This window comes from Phycodurus eques, chromosome 2 (genome assembly GCF_024500275.1).
Source record: "Phycodurus eques isolate BA_2022a chromosome 2, UOR_Pequ_1.1, whole genome shotgun sequence".
NCBI classification, from domain to species: Eukaryota; Metazoa; Chordata; class Actinopteri; order Syngnathiformes; family Syngnathidae; genus Phycodurus; species Phycodurus eques.
This window is the reverse complement of record NC_084526.1, coordinates 11575600-11595174: the sequence shown is the minus strand read 5'-3', so window position 1 is coordinate 11595174 and position 19575 is coordinate 11575600. Positions and strand designations below refer to the sequence as shown.

The following is a 19575-nucleotide window of genomic DNA, read 5'->3' as shown; positions in this document are numbered from 1 at the left end:
ACTTGCAGTTGTACAAGATAGTGAAATGTAGTTCATTTGTAATTCCAGTTGTCTAATGGTAATACATGCGTGTGGGTAAAGAGCAGTTTGCAAGACACACAGAACATAAAAAACACTCCACTTCATCTGTTTTAGTGTCTAATGACGTGCGTGAGTAATTACTTTTGAGCCAATGTGTGTGTGTGTGTGTGTGAGGGTGTTGACGTGCATGCGGTGCAAATGCTTATGTCTTTATGTGGGCTTTTGTCCACGTGTTTGCCGACAATGAGTGGGTTTAATGGGCTGTGTGGAAATAATCACTTAATGGTCACACCACTTCTTCTATTGAACGTGCATTTCTTGGCGTGATGATTTTACTGCAAAATATGTAGTAAGATGTTATAAGCGGAGAGGTTGGAAAACATTTCATCAATTGAAATTACAAGAGAGAAACTGCGAGGAAAACAAGCAGAAAGGGATAGCTCTCTCCTTTATCTCATCTCTAATTCTCCACAATAACCCCTCCTTTCAATGTTGCTCTCCAGACCGTCAGCCTGTGAATTTATCGTTGCCCCAATGATTGCTTCTTGGGCCATGATGGCTGTAAATTGCTTTGCCATTTGGTAAATGCTGGCAGTTAGAAGGTATACAAGTAATTATTTCCGCCTGTGCTGATTGAGACATAATTCCAAGATGAAGCCAAGGAAAAAAAAATGACAGCATTTCAAAACAACTATGTTTTAATTTCCCAGCATTCCTAATTAGAATCTGTAAGAACACGGCGTGCTTTTATACGATTTCCTCCGATGGGGCCAGAAATAATTAAACTGTCAAGAGGAAATAAATACGTATAAACAAGGTGTAAGTTTTACAGTGCACAGCACCTTGTCTGGCCGTGACTTTTTCAGAAGAAAAACAATGTGTGGGGAACAATGCAGGCACTTTTTTCAGCACACAAACACACGCACACACACCTACACACACTTACACTCAGCCTGAGACCACGTCTAAGTCCTGGTGCAAGGTAGACCCCTGGATTTTGGTGAATTTGATTGGGGCACAGATGGACAGATACTGAGGTCCGCAGATATACTGTATTTAAGTCACCAGCGCATTCTGTATTTCATAAGGGTACCCGCTCACATTGTCTCTTGACAAACCATGGGCAGACCAGCAACAATGCTGCACTCACAAACAGATCGCTGTGATTACGGATCGTCCTCTTCACACAAACAAATGGTGTGAGACTGAGTGTGCCATGTTTAAAGGGAATGAGAGGAGCCGCTTTGATTGGCGGCGACGGACGTCGGCTGTATACATTCCTGCAGTAGCGCAGCCCGCCCACTCTCGGATCTGTCGCAACGGATTTACCAACACCGGTCTAACCCACCCCTGACGCGCAGTTGCGCCGCCCACCACGCCGGATTTACACTGTTCATGAAAATATGGCCAACACTGATATTGGTTTGAAATTTTACTTTTTGTGAGGCTGCGGTGTTATGCCAGCAATGTCTGTATCTGCAAATGTGTGACAAATGATTGACACCTTGTAAATCAGGGCTTGGTTTGGTTGTTTAGTTGTTTTTCCCCAGGCGTGGTGGTTTCTTACACTGCATATCATATTAGAGGCACACGATGGGGCTCACGACGGATTATTTTTTATTTACAGATCATATTTATCATACACTACTGTCATGTTATAATAACTGCTTTAACAAATATGACAAACAAATTGATTTTTCTTTTGGAAATTGCAAACTCCCTCGAAATAAAAAAAATAGTCATTACTTCGACTTTGGGATTTGAAAATGAAACAAATCAGAGGTTGGCCTCTCTCTTTCATGTATGCATGTTACATTCTTCCTCATATAGGTAACTTACTAAAGAAGGAGCTATAATTTCAAGCATGCCATGCCTTTCTGGCATTCACTTGTGATAATCACATGGAAAATGACTTGCTTTGAGTTAAAAACTGAAAAGTATGAAATAAGTAGTTATATATTTCTGTATGTTATCCAAAATGTAAGCATTTTCATCCATCCCAGGCACTAGTAAGAACTCTGATCTGTTGATAAGACTGTATGCCAACACTTACTTACTTGTGGCAAGATTGCAGCACTGTAGAACATCACAATTTAATAAGCTCCATATCAACATGACTAAGAGAAGTCTGTGTTTCAAAAGAGAAAGATGGAAGTCCTTCTGCCATTCCTGGCGCGTTAGTAACGCCTGGTGGATTAGAGGCTGCTATCCACTGAGCGCGCTCACATTGTTAGGAAGCGCTGATGGAGATGCATCCGAACTGGGCTTACTCAATTGCAATCTGACAACAGCTTGTATAGCCCAGCTTTGCCTGAGTACACACACACACACACACACACACACACACACACACACTTAAATGAAAGGCGTAACACAGCAGATATCGCAGACTTTATCAGGCTCTCAATGAAAGTGGTATCAGAGACAAAGTGTTTGAGTATTACCTGGTAATTCCATTTACTAGGAAACATTTAGCTGACATTTTTGTCGAGCATGTAAAAGCAATGAATTGGGGCTGCAAATTTTTTTTGGGGTCAGTTTGCCTGAAGATAATTCTGATAATAGCACATCTCAATATTATTAGTGAGCTCAGAAAAACACAGACCTATTGGGTATGTTTAAAACACTAGTACTTGAACAGTTTAGGATTTAAATAAATATTAATAAAATGACTGCAGGCCAGGCACGCACGAATATTAGCAATGGACATGCTTTCACCACCAAAAAGGTCAACGGTGCAGTCAAATACAAACAATTCTCATTTAATATTAATATGATATGCCAAAGGGTAACACACTTCTGAGTGTGTACACGTGCATTTGATTCCTGAACCGGGAGACGAAGGCCACAGGGATAGAAGTAAAATTCAAGATTCTGCAATGATACATATGGATATCATATTAGAGGTAGACAAATGTACAGGCGTGCTGAGATCACAAGCCACTAGAAGCCATTTGCACACATCTGTAACATTAAGTTAATGACGAACACATTCGACTTGCATTGCACGGAATTTGACCTCTGCAATTAACCCATTGCAGTGGTGAGGAAAGCAAGTACCCACCATTAGTGGGCAGTTTTACACTGCTAGAAGTGAGCTATTAGGGCAGTGAGGTGCCTTGCTCAAGGACACTTGAGTCATTAAAAGGGAAATTCTTTTTTTTAAATCTCATTGTTGGTTGGCAATCCCACAATACAGTTCTACAGTCACATCCTCAAAAAACTGCCCCAAAGAGTCTGCAGTCAAGCAGTTGAAATTAGGAATCCTAAGTATAAGAACAATAAGAATAGGAAAGTATGGGTTTGGTTTTTATGTGTGCACCATTATAAAACAACAACAACAACATTTTGTGATTGTTACTCTGTACAACAATGTGAATCTGCAGAGTTGGGGAAACAGAAGATTTGAGTCACTGTTAAAAACGTTTGGGCACAACTGTACAAGCTACGAATGAAAGTCAGGTTCGTCAATAAATAAAGACATTTACATCGTTATTGTATGTGTGTATGTGTAAATGTATAAGTCAAAGCAACTGCGTATTTGGCGGGTGAGTGCTGGACTCCATTTATCTACAAATGACACTATTGATGAATTGCCTCGTCAAATGCAACAAGAGGGGCACAAGTTCGTAATTCCCACTCAAAGCAAAATGTTTCCACATCTCACTCCATGCTTTTTTTCCCTTAACGAGCTGCGGACAAGCGCGAAAGCTCGGCTGTGATTTTCGATCATGGCGATCAGTTCGAGACACCTCAAATATAGTTTCACTTTTGAAAAAAAATACATTATCCATGATATTCTAATTTACTGAGATGCACATGTACATGGGATCCAACTGTCTATTATTACACATGAACTGGGGGTACAAAGCTATTTAGTGAATAAACACGGACATTTGATGGTGAGACATGAGGTTCAAAAGAAAGACGTCTAAACTATCTATAAATGTTTTGATAAACATTTGCGCAGTATCTTTGCTGACGATCTTTTGCAAGTATGTTTGTGTGCGTGTGTGTTAGAGTTACTCGTTCCAAGAAAAACAAACAACCAGCATGTGCTCTAACAACAGTGCTTGGTAGACATCAATATTTCAGTCGTGTGTGTCGAGAGAAGGAGGGAAAAGGAGGAAAAGAATAGAGGACTTCGAGCATTTGTAAGACATTCCCAAGACTGATGGAGAGGATAGCTGTGCCTGCCAGGGTGTGTGTGTGTGTGTGTGTGTGCGTGCGTGCCATTGTCCCCTCACATCTCTACACCTCTGTCACCTCTCCTCTAATCAGGAGTTCAGATCAACGACGTTGTCCAAAACTATAATTGCCACCCCTTAAACTGCTTCTCTGGCAATATGCTTTCACCAAGAAACGTTTGGGCAGCAGAAATGCGCCTCTCCGCCTGCGTCGGCGTACGTGCGTGTGTGAGGTGGATTAAGAGTATTTTCTCATTACGACTGTGTCTGAATGCGAAGAAAGTGCTTCACACATTGTTTTACAGCATTCTGAAAGCTCAAAGCTCAGCACGAAGCAGCCTAATGCTCAGCAGGCCCACACAGAGACCTGAGGGGTCACAAATGGCTCATGAGCAAAACTCGTCAGTGTCATTTTTCAAGCTACTTTGGCGAAATGGCTCCTAATTAGTGGCACTTGCACCTTGAAGTGGAGATGCTCTGTCTTTTTTTCTGTTTAAAATTACTGTTCTGATATAATACATTCTTTTAGTGAGTCTAATGGGTACATATAAATGAGTAAAATACTAGTTAAGAATGATAAGAGATGCAAAACAGTGTCTAAGCAATCGGAATAGCAAGAAAAAAAAATATTTATCAGTTTTGAGCACTTCATAGAGCAAGGAACCATATTTGGTGACTTCAATTTAAGTCAAAATGGATCCCTAATCCACCTAATAATGAAAAACAACTGTGAAAAGAAAAGTACATTATGTTAACACATCATAAAAAGAATTATAATGATTACAATTACAAATGATAAAAGTTAATTAAGTCAGCTTCACAGATGCCATGTCACGATACCAAAATAAAAATAATTTTGATTGTTTGTCATGTAATAGTATATTGTACGTTTTTGTTAGCTGTAGGCCAGAGTCATCATTGTAAAACTATAAAATCATGCAATATTCTCCTGTGTGTCTGGTGGATCTTGGATTTTAATGGATTTTGAATTGAACTTCTAAAAAAATGTTTTACACAATATTCAAATGTATTGAGATGCATCTGTAAGAAGGAAAGAAAAGGGTAAAAAAAAAAAAAGGAATAAAATGAACAGACAGCTGAAAAGAGATGTAGGGAAAGAGAGAATGTGCAAGACAGTGACAGAGGAAGCGAGCGCGAGAGCTGAAAGGGAGATGAAAATGGAGATGGAAGGAGAGATGTCTGGTTAACAAGGTGTTGAGCACGACAAGCCCTCGGGAGCGCACGCTCCCTTACCCTCTAAGATTAGACCTCTCTCTGCTGTGGCAACGCGGGGGGGAACATGCCACCATCACAAGAGGACACCTCGGGACCCTCTCTCGCTCGCCTCACACAAACGACATCTATTTCCTCCTCTTCTTTCTACAAATGGTAACGACAATGGTCATCATAGTCAGGTTATGCTAATAAGTTGGGCTGTGTAACTAATAAAGTTGATTGCACTGCTACATTTTGGTCCCCCCCCCCTCTCTCTCTCTCTCTCTCTCTCAGCTGAAGTTGTTTGACACCTCTCTCCCACCTGAGCATCTCAATGTGTCAGGACAAATTAGCTGAGACTCACATCTGTCTCGCTCCCTCCGTCTGCTCGCCACTCAAGCGCAGAAAGCGCAAGGCAGTGAAAGGAGGGGGGGGGGGGGGGGGGGGGGGAGAAGATTGATAATGTGTGTACAGCAGGGGGTTGGAGGAACAATACGCATCAGGGGAGACATTGGGGCAGTGAGGGAGGGGGTGGGTGAGTAAAAGTAGAGTGAAATGCAATTAGAGAAGAGGAAAACACTAACACGCTGAAGATATCATCATAAACCTATTAATTTTGGGAGCTATGTATAAAGAAAATGGTTTAAACATAATATGCTAGAGGAATCTTCAATATTCAGCCCCATTTGAACAGGTTCAGATATTAATCGCCCTGGGATGAGACCAAGAAAGAGTTAAGTGTGTTGAAATTACGCAGGGAATAGAGACCGAGCGCTGCCCGAACAGCGAGTAATTGATACCCCCTTAAAGAGGTTTAGAATTACCTATAGATGTCATAAGATGCTACTAGGACTACTTTTATATTAGGCAGGACAATGGCCAGTCTAAATGAAGCACATCACTTCAACATACTTCCTTGGTAGCAAATTGCCACAAGATGGCGCAAGAGCAACGCAGGGGTGCCTCAAGATATGAGTGCCTTGACTTCAGAGTCCTCGAAATATGAGGTGTCGCTTGGCCGATTTTTTGGTCTTGCGATTCAAGCAAATATTCGAGCTACGAGTGTGCTTCAGAGCCCTACTACTAGACGGTGGCAGCACATTTCATGAGATGAAGTGACAATGCGCAACTCATGCGCGGAGTTTACGTTTTTATTTGGCTTTTTATGCGGAACGTAATCCAAAAGAAGGAGCGGCCTCAAGAAGGAAACCAATTCACATTGGTTTTCTTGCTGTGGAAGGACAATATCAGTTGGCGGCGGTGAGGCGCAATTAAGCTGGTTTGTCAACCGCCCATAGACTCCACAGAAGAACAAGGAAGGGCAATTCATTAAGTAGTCATGGTTTGTGTGTTTGGAGGTTATGTGGAGAGTAAATGTTATTACTGTGTGTTCTTATATAGCACAATAATGTTCAATGCATGTTAAGAGAAACAAACGGTGTTTTTTACATCTGGGAGGCGTGGAACAGATTCATTGCCTTTCCACTCATTTCACTAGAGAGAAATGATATTAGATATGAGTGCAAGCGTGGTCAATGAACGAATTAAACTCATCTCAAGGCACCACTGTACTTTTACATTAGACAGGGCTTTAACTTGAGTGCAAAAACAATTAAGGGGTTAATTTTATAACAAATAACAAGAGGATAGGTTTCAAAACTTCTCTAAGTGAATCCACAAGTAGCGGATTGTGAACGTGTTGGGGAATACTGTACAGTTCATGTTCATAGCATACAGTGGAAACGTAACATTGATGGACCTCAGAATTTTTCCACAAAATGGAAAGGTGTATGAGTCTTTTTTTGGGCCAAACTCAAACATCCCAAAAACTTTATTAACTGTACAGGTAATGTTTGTAGTAATATTATGACGTTTATTACCTGTTACACAACTGATAAAAGTAAACCTCTGGACGATAAAACAAAAATAAAATTAAGCTAACGTTTTGTGCCCTTTCTGAAAAACGTATGATGCTGTAATATGGTGCCAAAACCCTGTCCAATACGAAAGTAGCACATTGGTGCCAAGGAAGTACTGTATTTCTTTGTTCATTTCTGTATGCAAGCGATGTTTAGTGTCGGGCAGAAGAATTACATGCTCTTCCATGAGATGGCAAAAGGGACAATAAACCTGAGTATCCATCACTTCCTGTGAGTAAATCATCTTTGAGTTCAATTAACCAGGCCCAGATGTCAATTTGGGAGTAAATTGAGACGAGATCATCTACATTTCAGTACTCGTACTTTTTGTGACATAACTTTCAGGTATGATCTAAAAAAAAAAAAGAATCAACCGTGTTTCCTTGGCTGAAAAGCACAAGGCAAGCTGAAAATCTGCTAAACTGAGTTTCTTTTTTTTTCTCTCCCAACTACAGAATCAGTGTTCAGCGTTATGGACATCCAAAATCAATATGTTGTTTCACTGCTGCCAGTGGGCCACTTGTATGAGCACGACTCTTACTGTATGTTAAGCAGTAATAAAGTGCTGTTTACATTTTTAAAAAAAGTTGAATACTGGAGAGTGAGGTTTCTTTATTTTTACCACACAAACACATGGATATTAGCAGTAGCATGTTTAGCCATTTGAAAACTTTGACATCCGCTATCACACACTTCTATCACACACACGCACGCACATACACCCCCCCCCCCCCCCACACACACACAGACACACCCACGCACACACACACACCTACACTCAAAGGCCTATAGCAATGCGACAAAGAGATCAGAGAAACGGGCAGAAAATAATAGAATCTTCATCCCAAGTAATCCATATTCATTCTTCTCATCCCTCCCTCGCTGCACGTCACGCTTCCCTCTATCTGACATTCAAATGAGTTGTCTTTTCTCCCTTGTTAGACACACACACACACACACACACACACAAAAGCACCAACAGTCACTCGCCATGTCTCTCATGCGCACACACACACAGACACTCTTTCTTGGATACTTTCTGCCCCGTTGCACCCGTGATGGCAAATTGAGCGCCGCCCGTCTCTCTCTTTCCCTCACGCAACCATCTCTGGTGACTCCTCTCGTCTTTCCTCCGCCAGCCCCTTCCTTTCTCACCACTCTATCTATCTATCTATCTATCTATCTATCTATCTATCTATCTATCTATCTATCTATCTATCTATCTAGCTATCTAGCTATCTATCTAGCTATCTAGCTATCGATCTAGTTATCTATCGTTCTTCATCCGTTTCTCTCTGGTTGTCTGTCGCGATCCTATTAGTGGAAGATGGAGGTGTGATCATGGTTCCTGTGTGCTAACAGGGTACGTGCTGCCATGGATGACAAATATGGCACACGCACGCACACATGCGCGCACATGCGCGCGCACAAGCACACACTCACACGCAGCCAAGCAGGGACAAAAACCACTTGGTAGATTTCATCACTGCTCGTAATTATGATCCTGTCAAGTCCACAACGTGGCAATCCATAACAGGACACACACACGCACACGCATATTGTGTTCCATAGCCTCGCTCATATACTCAAATAGTAAACGAATTAAAAAAAATATCTCTTGACAATGTCAAAAAGTCACATGCAAGTCACTGGTCAAATAGAAGTGGTAAAAGATGACAAAGTAAATATTCCTTAGCTGTCTTTGATTCTACCTTTGTTACAGTGTGTATAAACTCACATTGATCATATTTTCTTTATAAAACTGCACTTAATTTGCTTCATATTTGTGTATTATTGGCTAAAATAGCATCTTTTCTGTAGTTCATGAAATCTGGACACAATATACAGTACAGTATGTAGTGGAGGTGCATGCACGTGTTTGTGTACGTGCGTGTGCACCAATGTGTGTGTGCTACAACACATCTCTGTCCCCAGTGTTGACACATCGTGTGTCAAGGGAACCTATTAGAGACCCTCACAATGTTACCCCACACCTGACCTCCACCCTGATGGGCCTGTGTGTGTGTGTTTTTTGTTTTGTTTTTCTTCTTCTGTGCAATCTAACATCTAAAGCATCTCATAATGTCCCTCCTGGAATCTCATATCAACTTCATAAATTAAGGCATCAAAAGTGACATGATTCACATGTAATGATTTCTATTTACTGTCTTTGTGTGTGTGCGTGTGTGTTGCCCTGTGTTTGTTTTAGCCCCACAACTCCCAAGTGAACCATGGGGTCAGACCTCAGGATACCCCTCGATATCTGACCCCATGACACCGCTGGCTCTTATAAATCTACTGGGCCATGCTGTGCGTGTGTGTGTGTGTGTGTGTGTGTGTGTGTGTTTCACAGAGAGAGGAACTAAAAACATGATGCCAAATGTGTTTTCCAGGGGTTGTTATTGTAGACAAAATTACCGTTACCATTCCAAAAACATGCATGTTTGTTTACTTGAAGAGTGCATTGTCCATGGGTGTGACAGTTAGTGAACAGGTAAATGGTTGTTTGTCTAAATGTGTCCTGGGATGGATTGGTGACCAGTCCAGGCAGTGCCTAAACTCCAGCTCACCCGAGAACGTAATGAGGAAAGGCGGGATAGAAAATAGACGGATAAAAAGAATGTGGCATACCATGGAACTGCCGAAGTCAAAATCCTCCGACCTTTTTGCAGGAAAAACATGCCAGGAATGTCAAACAAAACTTGGAGTTCAAATCATCATCATGCCAGACATAGGCAAATGTGTAAGCAAACATCAAAGGGTTTAATTAATTAATCCAAGTATTTATTTTTGTTTGTCGTTTTTTTTTTTTTTTTTTTTTTTTGTGACGCCACCACAGAAGGGTACGGGTGCAAATTTGTGATAACCAGAAGCGGAAATGGAACGCACTGCACCATTGAAAAGCAACTGGCTGCTCAGTGCAATAATTAATGAAATGTCAATTCCATACACAAACTCATTTTAAATGTGACTATAGCGTAAGTTAATAAAGCTTTGATGATGGTGATAACTTAACCCAAAAACAGATTACATCGGTGCCTTGAGATACGAGTGCATTGATTTACAAGTTTTTCGGCAGATTGTTTTGTCTTGAGTTAACAAACAAAACATTGCGATATGAACTGTGCTTCATACCCCCCACTGCTACATGGTGACAGCAAACTTCACAACATCTGACTACGATCAATTCACATCGGTTTCCTTGTAGTAGAGTCGGTGGCAGTAATGCGCCATTAAGATGAGTAGCCAACCACCAATAAACCCCACAGAAGAAGAACAAGACAGACATTACATTTGGTACAGTCGTGTTTTGTGCTCCAAGAAAATGTCGTGACTGTTTGTTATACAGTACAATATTTCCTTATTAAAAAACACATAAAAAAATATTGAGATACGAGCATGGTCGCAGAGCAATTCAAACACATATCTCAAGGCACCACTGTATTTCTATTAAGAATGCATACTTGTTTCGAAATTCAAACAATTTAGAAGTAACCCAGCACAGCAGTCACAAAATGGATTGTGTTTGACTTTGGAGGTTCGACTTTGTATTGTACATTAATCCCTCGTTTATCCACAGCCACAGTAGGAGAAATCCGTAAAGTAGCATCCACATATTTTGTGGATATTTATACTTACTGAATTCTAAAGCTGTATGAACCTCCCTAGACTCTGATTAATCTGCCCCACACTCCTATTATCCTCTAATCTCTGAAACATACAGTAATGCAAAGTACAACTGTACACTATGTACATTTTATTCCTTGTTATATGTCAAATTTTTCTTTTTTGTTTGTTGTTTCATCTTTGAGTCTAGGAAGCATTTATTTTACACTGTATATATTTTGAAGTTAATCCTGTATTTGCCCACTGAACTTAATTCTTGAATCTTGACGAAACATTTGTGATGTCATGTTTTTCGACGGTTCAAACTTGCATGTTATAAGGCTTTAGAGGCCAGTTTCACCAAAACATTTAGGTCACCCCGTTTGTACACCTTTACTGGCATTTGACTTGTGATGTCATCAACCAAAATCTCCTCACAACTTGGCCATCTTTCGACCTCCTTCCTTTCTTTCTGTTCTTTTACGAGTCTTCATTCAGCATGGTTGTGAATCCACCCTCTCCCCCCACATTCCCACATCACAGCCCTCTAGGAACAAACAAGCTTGTTTACTCATCCCACCACTTGCTAAGCTTAATTTCCTCTTCCAAACTATCTGCCTCTCTTGTTGCACACCCCTGCTCGCGCCCCTCGTTGCTTCTTCCTCAGTCCTCGCTCACACACACATGCACATGCACACGCAAACACACATCTCCCTCTTTCCCTGCGTTGTCTCTCCAAAGTCGCTCAAGCACAACTAAGCCAAGGGTTTGAGTCCCAATGAGAGTGGTTAGGGCAATCAGTGCTTTTCACACCCTCTGATGTTCTTAAAAGGTGGAGGGATCAGACGCCCCTGTTGTACCACTGCATCTCACTCACTCACACACACACACACACTCACACGCACACGCACGCTTAGACAAACCGACTCACACAAAAACAAATTGCGCTTTTACGCACTTGCTCCTCACATGCTTCGATACACTCACAAATTTGCACTTTTCTTGAATGCCCACATCCAACACATACACCAGCCCTTTCGCTCCGTCCTGCTGCCCTGCAATGAGTTGAACATTTGAAGTCAAAGCAACATAGATGACAGAAGTAGAAAGAAAGAAATTATGGAAATTGTAAGTGAAATGTATGCACAAAAGAATAACCAGAATAAATTAACCCTCAGTCACAGGCATTTTTGCCACAGCACTCAGGAGTGTGTTTTATAAAGAACACAACAAAATGAGCATCCATGTATCCATTTTCTATACTGCTTGTCAGCAGCTGAGCTTCAGCCTGTTCCAGTTGACTTTTGGCGAGAAGTGGAGCACACCCTGGGTTGGTCGCCAGTCAATTACAGGGCACATACTGTATAGACAGACATGACATAACCAGTCACGCTCACATTTCCACTATGGACAATTTAGTCTTTATTTACCCTAACGATATTATGGAAACCGGAGTACCGGGAGAAAACCCACCAAGCACAGGGATTAAATGCAAACTCCAGTGTCAAGCGCCAAGATTCGAACACTGAGGCAGAAGTGCTAAGCACTACAACATCATGCACAATATGAGCAGGCATTAGTTCATTAAATATGAAGAGTAAATGTATTCAAGTTTTACATAATCATTTTGTCAGATTTATTTTTCCAATTTAGGTTTATTATTATTATTATTTTTAGCACTTGTATGTATAGTGTACAATCAGATGTGCTTCGAACAATGTGTGCCACCGCATAAGTGGTAAAGAGGAAATGTGCAGAAAACACGTAATGTTGAGCCCCGCACTCGCTGGAATGCAGCAAAGAGCAGCAACGCTATCAATTTACACCATCACGGACAACACAGTCACTTTCAAAGATGCCAACACACACACACACAAAGTTCGAGGGGATTAACTCACTGCATCGTGCCATCAAAAGTACCTCGCCCTTCATTGTCAGAAGGCAAATAAGCATTTGAAAAGTAAATAACATGTTACCTTCTTCACATTTTCTTTGCCTGGCATAACTTACTTCCACTCTCCTATTATCTCTTCATCAAGCTATCCTCTCACTCACTGCAGCCTCAGCCAGCGGGCCGTGATGAGCCGAGGCTCTTAGTCACATTGAGGTCAGCGTGCGCACACACGCAGAAGGAAAGGGTCATCCTGGCAGGGTTACGCCGTACAAAGTCAGCTCCCCATAATGTGGCTACTGTCGCCTGCATCACACCCTCATGATCCAATTAGGAGCCTCCCTTCCTCCAATCAGCTGCCGTGGCAACCAGCGGGCAGGCGGGCAGCGCCAATCTCATAAGTGCTTTTAAGGGATTAGAAGGTGGAGGAACATGGGCTAGTGGAAAAGAGGGAAGGAGGGAAGGAGGGGGACACCTCTCTCTCTCTCCATCCTTGGCGCCTCAAATGATTGTCGGACTTCCAAATACAAGTGGGAGGAGAACGGAGCAGGGGGAGGTTGGAAATTAGCCGCAGATTGAAATGGAAAGAAGAGACGATGGGACGGGTGGGTCAATTAAGAGAAAATACATTCGCTAACTCTTTAACTCTGCAACTTGATGAGAGAACTAGATGAGGTACAAAAGAGTGAAAACTTCTCAAGGAGCAGCTAAATGGCAGAAAATGAACTTTAAACTATCACAGTTACAAGTTTGTATTTGTTTTAAGTGTCATAGAAAGGTGTCTCACACAGACAAATAATACAAATTCATTTTACAGCAGTTTATAACGCAGTGAGTGGGGGTGGTTAGCACATCTGCCTCACAGTTCTGAGTTCTGAATCTCTGCTCAAGCCTTCCTGGGTGGAGTTTGCATGTTCTCCCAGTGCTTGCGTGTTTTTTTCCGGGTACTGAAGCTTCCTCCCATATTCCCAAAAACATTCTTGTTAGCTTCATTGAGGACTCTAAACGGCCGATGGGTGTGAATGTGAGGGTGATTGGTTGTTTGTCTATATGTGCCCTACGATTGGCCGGCAACTAGTCAGAATCAGAAGGCCAAGTATGTTACAAGACACACATGGAATTTGTCTCCGGTAGCAGTCCAGGGTGTCCCCTGCCTCTCGCCCAAAGTCAGCTTGGCGAGTGTGCGGTGAGGATATGCCGTATAAAAAAAAATGGATGGACAGATGGATGTTAGTTTACATTAGGGTTCAACAACATGGTGCCCAAATAATTTTAGGATGAAATCATATCAAAGATGTCCTTGGAAGGCTTTCAATCAAAGTTAGGTTTTTTTTTTTCCCCCAAATTAGACTCTTACAGTAATTGCTTAATTCATATTAACTTAGAATACCCTTAATAAAAAAATATTAGCTTTAACCAGAAATAATAATAATAATAATAATAATAATAAGAATATAATAAGAATAAGATAATAAAACATTTTACTACATTCACAAACAATTGAAATGTCTGCTTTTGTGTTTGATCTCTTCTTTTTATCTTTGAAATACTTTTTCCAATATATCTTAGATTTTTCCAAATTAATTGTTTAATTTATATGAACTTAGAATACCATTAGCTTTAACCTTGGAATCAGAAAAGGATACAACACAAAAAAAACATTTTGGTAGAAATTCACAAAACAATTTCGCTTTTTGACTTTTTGAATATACATGGATACAATACCTTTTTTCCAGATTAGCTTCTTAATTATTTAATTTATATGAATTTAGAATACCCTAAAAAAATTAAAATAGCTTTAACCTGGGAGTCAGAAAACCCCCAAAACATTTTACTAAATTCACAAAATAAATAGAGCTTGGCATTTGAAGTCTTCATTTGATCTTTGAAAGACTTTTTCAATTTTTATTAGATTTGTCAAGATTAGCTTCTTAATTGCCTAAATTATATGAATTTAGAATAGCCTAAAGAAGAATTATTGGCTTTAACCTGGAAACCAGAAAGAAAAAAAAACCAAACAAACAAAAAAACATTTTAATGGAGATGTCTGCTTTGCATTTGAACTCTTCATTATTACCCATTACATCACTACTGGGTGCGCTCACCCCAAAACAACTTTTATTCATTCACTTGTGTGTATGATATAGCCAGATTGATATATTAGTGTGTCCTTTTGTGTGTGTGTGGTTAGCTACTCTCTCTGAAGCATTTCGCTTGAGGCATCGGGACCTCAATTAAAGACACACACACTTGCCGCACCTCTAAAGTATGAATATTTCACTATATCCAAGTCCTTTTACCTTGGAATGACCTGATTGTCCCACCGTGTGTGTGTCTGGGCGTGTGTGTGTGCGCACGCGCGTGTCACTTCATTACCATAGAGGTGTGTGGAAGTGCATTCAATCTAGTGCTCGGGTAAAGACATGGACACTAATACAGGCACAGAGGACTTAGTCCAATGACACAGAATATTCAGAACATTAACGCCCTTGTTGGCCTTAGAAAGGCATCTCGAGGTCTCAGTGATATAGTTTGTCCTACATTCTCAATGAGACAAAATGAACACACAACTCATAAAACTAATCACAGTGTATTGCAGTGGTTAGGGGTTACAGTCCACGTGTTTTCTGACTCTCCATAAAATGACAAACAAAGTTTGTTGTGTCTTTTTTTGTGCTCACACACACACACACACACACAAATTCTATCTCCCAGTTACAATCTTTTTCAAAGTTTCAGTTATTTCATACATTTTTTTTTAATAACTCTGTAAAAAGGAAAAATTGACCTAAATGGAGTTCAAAATTGAAAACATTTTTTTTAGATGCTTTATAACTGAATAAAAACATGGACAACGAACAACGGAATGTTGATTGACTAATGGACATTAGCTTTGCTTTTTATTCAGCTTTTGGAGATTTTTTCCTTGTGCATCTGCAAAGGAGTCCCGGTGAAAAGCTCAGTACAATACGCCTACAGTGACAATATCCATCATGTTGGGGGGGGGGGGAAACAAATTTTTTTACACTTGTGTAACGATTGATAATATTACAATGTAACTTAAAACATTTTGAAGAGTTAATACTGTACGTGTTAAGATTACAGTTTGACTGTAATACATTATTAAACACTACGTATCTTTTAACTATATTCACCAAACTAACCTTAACAATTCCTCAAAATATTTTTTTACTCCATCGCTGCTTCTCATGAGAAAAGAGTCATCATTGACTGGGGGGAACAGTAGACTGAAAAGAGTCAAGAACTCCCGTTTAGTAATTTGGTTAGTGATCAACTAAGCTTTTCTCATACAATTTGCATTTTTAAAAGGATTAACAATACTTGACAAAAGGTGACTAAGTAGAAAGAGCACTGTTGCTAATAAGGAACCCATTCAGATTTTTGTCCAAAGTATATCGGTTCCAAGTGTGTGTGTGTTTTGGTAAATGGAGCAGATGTGATTGATTATGGAATATAATAATGTGGGTGAATGGAATTTATTTTGAGTTATTGCCCAGCCAAAACAAAAACAAAAACAAAAACAAAACAAAACAAAACAAACCAAACCAAACCAAACCAAACCAAACCAAACCAAACCAAACAAAACAAAACAAAACAAAACAAAACAAAACAAAACAAAACAAAACAAAACAAAACAAAACGTAAAAGAACAGTGTCTAATTCAGTAGTTTCCATACACACGCATACACACATATATACACACATGGGCAGTGGTGGGAAGGGAAACCCGAGCAGGACCAGAGTGGGATAACAGGAGTCCAGGAATAGTTGCAATCGATGGATGGATATGGATAGACCGGGGGGTTGAAGGGAGAGATGAGTGGTCTCATGGGTGGTGCGGTGATAGTCTTGCTGTGGGTATGCGAGACTGAATCCTTTCCAAAACCAGGGAAGGAGGGGGAGATGCGAGTACAGGAAACAGAAAAGTGAACAGAGACACCTAAAAGAGTCATGATGTACACAATATGAAGTGAAGGAGGCTTGATGAAGAATGAAAAGTGAGTGAGATGTTTGTCTATGAGCAAGTGGATAAGTCATTTTATTTTTGAAAGTGACACACAAAACTCTAGAATAGCTCTTAAAACAAATATTGACGAGAAGACCTAGTCAATGGAAAACAGAGCCCACCATTAGCCAACCAGTCAATCGCTAAAGCCTTCTGGGTAATTCTAGCACACAAAACACATCACCAGCAAGACGACACCCTTCTGGGCCCACTTAACAAAGTAAAATTCTACCATGTGTGATTAGTGGTTTTGCTACAAAATCTGACTCTTAGGAACTTCTTGGTGTTAAACATCTGTCATGATATTTGTCTATCACACACCTGTCCCCCTGTCAAAACAGCTCTCATTCGTGGAGTGCTGTTTGTAGTATGTACATAAGTGTGTGTGTGTCTGTGTGTGTGCATGAGAGGTGGGAATAATTGTGCATTAGACTGCAAGCTAATCAATGGAGGAAAACCACTGAGCCTGGGCCCCTGCTTATGTTACCACCAGCGCTATTTATAGGCAAACACGTGTGTGTGTGTCTGTGTGTAGACGCACATGCATGTACATATGCACACAAAGTTGATAACAGAATTCAGAATTTGTGGAACCCAAATTGTGGAATGCACTTCCTTTTTCATTTGTTGTGGAAGGCGTTTTACTAAGGCACCTTTAGTTTTTAATTTCAAGTCAGGGACATTAAAGGTCAGATGACAAAGATGTAATGGGGTCAGTTGAAATTCATATTTGCATTGTTTATATGTTATGTAATACATGCACGTAACTTCCAGCAAGTTTTCAACCATAGTTTAGCTAAAAAAAAATTTTTTTATGACGCATGTTCAGTCAGTTCAGTCTTCACATACCCGAAGCTCAAGACACCGGGGTGTGGTTACTCTATCCACCGCAAGGGCTACCAGAAGTGACGTTGCAATTGCTAAACACAGCGCGCTATACTCTGTACGCAATGGCGAGCAACGTGTTGGAATATGTGGAGGAGGAGGATTTCGACGTACAGGAGCACCCAACTGAACTTGGCATCGTCAAAGCGTACATGTTTGAGCCGATCAGACAGTGACGACGACGAGCAGCCAAGTAGCAGCTGTACAACAGAAAAAGAGAGCGGCCACTGGCTCGACGTGACAGTATGTCAAAAGCTAAGTCTTTTTATACACTCATGGCTTGAAATAATGTCACCCCAGGGGTGCCAATATTTTTTAGCACGACTATACGTATGACACGACACAAGCTTTTACATAGTATGCAGTATTCCTATATATTGTGTGCCCCCTCGCTCAGTCGCGTTATAACACGCCGCACAGAAAGTCTTTGCCGTGTCTGTTGGCTTGTCAGATAGGGAAAAGTACAGACGACAGTACTGAAAAGTACAGCGTGGGTCTTTTTTTCCTACTCCCCAGTGCATAGTAACCATAATAGAGTCGTAGGTATATACAAGGAAATGGTCACCTCTTGTCTGCGCCGCTTCGCTTGTGGTGCATCGTGGCGGCTGCGAGATTTAGTTCTCTTGCTGGCGGTGGAGATCGCAATGACCGTTGGAAAAATAGTTGGCACCACAGCTGGTTTCAGCCTCTGGCAAACTACACTTGTGTATCCAATGCTTTCTCAAACCACGCCTGTTCGAAGTGATTGGCACAGAGTTTGGAATGCTTGCTAGGGACCCATAGCTGACCACGTTTCTTCCCCTGTCGAGTGACTTTCACTATCCACTGGTCACATATTCCTTCTTCACTTGGAAAGCCAAAAACAAACAAACTTTTGCACTGCCTCAACGATTTGTACAACCAAATGCCACACAATAAACCATCGTGACATTGTTAAATAATAAGACAAGGACGGGAACAACAGCATAGAACAATAGCACACAACGCCGAATGAACAGGATCTTTGGCTTGTGTGACGACACAGCGCCGGAAAGAGATGAAAACCGGAAGGCGGGGGATGCAAAAAGCAGGAGGCGCATTCTGAATCATATTTATTGATTTAACTGCTGTTTTTCTGACAAATAATCACTTCGAAATGGCAGATGTGGTTTGTAAAGGGTTTCTAGGGTTATCTTTGTCCTCTGACCTTTGAGTAAGAGGCAGTCAGCAGACCGCAATGACCTAACAAGACAATAAAATGACACCAAATACACAAAGTACTTAAAATTGTGTAGTGAATCCTCAAATGAACAGGGAACCAGGGCAAGGACAACGGGAGTGATGTGTTTGGGCTCTAGACAAAAGCCTAGCAGCAGCATTCTGAGCTAATTGGAGACTGTTTAATGAAGTTTTGTCAAGTTGTGGGGAGACACAGTTTTAATTCGTCAGCTTAGCACCCTCAGCAAAGTACCCCAATTTTCTCGCAGTTCTGCAGATTGTTTTGCACAGAAAGGATCTTGAGAATTAAAACAAAACAAAACAAACAAAAAAACTTTTCTGCACAGACAATTCACATTGTGCTGCACAAGTTTTCAAGTGGAATTAATATGACAGGCAAGTACTATACACACACACACTGCTTGTCCTTCTTGTTTTATCCAAAGTTTTGCCTAGATTTGGGTTGAGACTTTTAGTTATTAAGAATAATGCATCAACGCAGGTTAATTACAATTTTGCTGGAGAAGCGTTCTCATGTTCATTATCTTGAGCGGCCCGACAAAACCCTTTTTTCACCATTTAAATTTGCTACGCATCAAGTGATGCGACTGAAACCGACTCAAATGT

At 40.8% G+C, this 19575-nt stretch overlaps 1 protein-coding gene across 1 annotated transcript in view; it reads right to left on the bottom strand.

The window, feature by feature from the left end:
- The window catches only part of esrrga (estrogen-related receptor gamma a), a 129687-nt gene extending 116708 nt beyond the window's left edge, over nucleotides 1-12979 (bottom strand). Inside the window, exon 1 of the mRNA XM_061667301.1 lies at nucleotides 12925-12979. The gene's annotated coding sequence lies outside the window, so the exon portion shown is untranslated. The remainder of the gene's footprint in view (nucleotides 1-12924) is intronic.
- Between the last annotated feature and the right edge of the window lie 6596 nt (nucleotides 12980-19575).